This window comes from Heterocephalus glaber, unplaced genomic scaffold (genome assembly GCF_053883595.1).
Source record: "Heterocephalus glaber isolate CG9 unplaced genomic scaffold, H.glaber_assembly_v1.0 deba00001577, whole genome shotgun sequence".
NCBI lineage: Eukaryota > Metazoa > Chordata > Mammalia > Rodentia > Bathyergidae > Heterocephalus > Heterocephalus glaber.
Genome location: NW_028258358.1, coordinates 25,581,827 through 25,585,294, shown reverse-complemented (window position 1 = coordinate 25,585,294; position 3,468 = coordinate 25,581,827). Strand labels below are relative to the sequence as shown.

The 3,468-nt window shown below is 36.2% G+C and overlaps 1 pseudogene; it reads right to left on the bottom strand.

The window, feature by feature from the left end:
- Positions 1-270: 270 nt before the first annotated feature.
- Positions 271-1,792, bottom strand: LOC101697283 (histone-binding protein RBBP4 pseudogene; annotated as a pseudogene).
- Positions 1,793-3,468: the final 1,676 nt, after the last annotated feature.

The following is a 3,468-nucleotide window of genomic DNA, read 5'->3' as shown; positions in this document are numbered from 1 at the left end:
AAGAGGAGACTGGCTTACATAGGAAAAATGTGGATCCTGGAAAGTCAGACAAGAAGATTTAGAGTAGGAATCTATGACTTGACTCTCCCCTAATTCCTGAATAAAAATGACATCTTGTAGTGCTTATACTTCATGGCTCAGACAACTAACCTCACTTTGCTCTCTGTTTCTTACTTACTTTAGCCTTTACTGAAACAAGTCTGAAAAACTTGGGGATTTATCTTAAGAAGAAAAATAATCACATGTTATATTCCCCTTTCTGTAGCTACTTTAGACCTGGGTTTGTTAATAGAAAATTCCTGGACAAAGTTTAAATATAAGTCTGTGGCTTTGCTGAATCAAGTACCCCAGTTAATATTTAGAAAACACCCACTTTTTAGGCCAGTAGTATTGTTGGTGGTAACTATTGTGGAGGGATAGCTGAACAAAGTCTGTATGTCTCAAAACCAGTGTTAAAGCAATCTCAGGGTTGAGAGGAAAAAAGGGGAGTCTAAAATCATGAGTGCAGATATATCTAGGATCCTTGTCCTTCTGGATCCACACTTCCTTCAGAGTCTTCATCATATAAATGTTCTCTGCCATCTGCCACACTTGCATGATATTGTCTTCTGTTACAGAAAAAAATCACCCGAAGTTCATTGGGATTCCAGGAAAAATCGGATATCTTGGCAGTGTGACCACCATGAATAAACTACAACTCAGGCGGGCCATCTTCTGCATCTTCAAGAGATTGCTCTTCTCCAATTTTACTTAAATCCCAGACATTCAGTCTGCGATCAGTACCACTGGAAGCCAGAATAGTCTCATTGTGAGGTGACCACTGAACCTGGAATATTTCATCCTTATGTGATTGATTCAAAGGAATGCAATTTAAGTTTCAGATTTCTAAATCCCACAAAGCAACAGTCTTGTCAGCTGATCCTGTGGCAAGAATGAATTCACTGTAAGGATTGAAAGAGAGGCAGTTCACTTCAGCAGTGTGAGCATCAACTGAGTGGCTTGGTTTGGAAGTGTTGTTTGACCAAGTATCCCAAATCATAAGTTTCTGGTTATCAGCAACTGACCCAAACAGAGATTCATGGAGCAGATGCCAGGAAACATCTACTACTGCTGTATGGCCTGTAAAGATGGTCTTGGCATCCACCATCTTTCCTTCCTTTGGAACAGCACTGATGTCCCACAGGCAGATGGTATGATCATCTAAAGCACTAAGTAAGTGCCCACTGAGATTTGGGTTCCAAGAAAGCCTGTAGCCTTCCTTCTGATGTCCACGGAGATGCAAGTCTGGGTTGCACTCTCCAGAGGGGTCTGGTTTAGAAGGATGCTTTGTATAGCCAGAAGCAAGAACATCACTGGATGGAGTCTTTGTTGCAATGATGCAAGGGTTCTGGGCCACATAATGGGCCCTGTTTACTTCTGCTTCACGGCTGATCTTGATTTCTATTGCAATTTCCCCACTAACGGAGCCAAAACCTCCAAATTCTCCTTTCTCGCTCTCATAGTGTGATGCATCAAACTGGGCATCATCGTTAGGGAGCTGTACACTGGCTGTCACAAGGTGATTTTGTTCATCTGATGTGTGTGTGCCCAGGACAAGTAAATGAATGCTGAAATCTTTCCCTTCTGGTCTGGTTACATCTGGAAGCCACTGTGCAATTAGGCTGGGCCACTCTAGAGCATGGGTCATCACCAAATCATAAAGAAAAGGCGTGTTCTTTTTCCATATTTTATACTCCTTGTCGATCACAAGTTCTTCCACTTCGTGGTCAAAAGCTGCTTCCTTGTCAGCCATGCCGGCAGGAAAGCCAGGAGGACCCTGGGGCCTAACGACTTGGGAAGGACCGGGAGGCTGTGGGCCTAGTCTTATGTTCTTTATGTTTTGAAATTAGTAAGTTGAAGTAAAGTGGTATATTTTGAGTAAATAATATTGGCTTCAATTATTATTTTGAGAATCAATAACTAATGATAAAAATAATTAAGAAAGTATGACCCATTTAATAAATAATAAAATGTGTTAGCTAGCAATATAAATGATTAAGAGAATGTGTCAGTGAACTAATCTTTATGACCATAATATTCCTTTATATGTAAACATTTAATTGAAACAAAGCAGTAGTATGCAGATATTTATTATATTTCTGTGCATAAACTAAAAACAATTTCAAAACTATGTTAATTATAACTATATTATATTTATTTTCACCTCACCTATGAATGTTTCCAGAAAAGTTCTACTGGAGATCTTCACGTATTTGAAGATGAGATAAAGTTAAAAGAATAACTTTGCCAGCTCAGTTACCCGAGAAGAATCTCTAAAATCACTTTCAACATTTATAAACAACCATCTTCCACCTAGTGTAAAAGATGATGAAAAAATGTTAAAATAAATGAACTACCAACAACATATTTTGTTTTCACAAATCAAATTTCATAACAACAGATTTCTCAAAAAGAGAAAAATAAGCTTTTAAAAAAGAAAAACAGAAGACACTAGTTCTAAAACAAGACAATTCCCTAGAGTTTTAAGTAGGTAGAAGCTAGAGATGTAATCAAGTTTGTTGAAATGTTTGTACCAGACACCAAGTAATTTTAGTAGTTCAGAACAAAACTCTTTTTAGAAGTAACAAAGTAACCAATTAGAAAACAACTAGTTTTCTCAAAACAAACAAAAAATACTGCTATTTAAAAACATTTATTTTAAAATTATAAATATATAAATATTTATATTTATAAATATATAAATACTTATTTATATATTGTAATATATAAATTGCCGTATAAAATGTATAATTAATATAATGTAAATGTATAATTGTTGTATAAAATGGTTAGTGATATTTACTGAGCCACTTGTAAATAACTCTCTATTTGTATTGTGCACATATAAGACAGTGGACAGGAAGAATGAATTGGTTTTTGCAAATAAACATTTGTGTTTCATCAAAATTTGTATTGAGCAAATTATTCTGTCAAGATGTCTGCCTCAAATTCTTCACACCAAGAGTAGCTTCACATTTAGGTCTCAGACCCTAAGTATAATACAGATGCTCTGAATTTTATGTACTGAGGCTGATAATGTGAGCTCCCATAGGGAGAACTCTAAAGTGTTTCATGGCGAATAGCAGCATGGATTGGTTTACTTAGCAGTGCTTCACGATTCTTTATTGTAACAAAAGGAAGGCCAGTTTCAGTACAGCACTGATTCCCCTTTTAGTAGCACCGGGCTGACCTGTGTCTTCATCACCATACTAGAAAATTCCTAACACCTAAAATTGTTATATACAAATGTACTAAGACATGGCCATTGAAAATGAAGGCCTTGAAAATTCTTTGGAATTAGTTTGGAAAAGTGCAACTTTAAATTCATGATACCATGAAACAAGGTAAAAGGTCAAAAACATGAAAAATGCATGTGTAATTAAAAAGAGTATTTTATCAAGTAAATAAAGTTGGCTTGGGTTTCTCTTG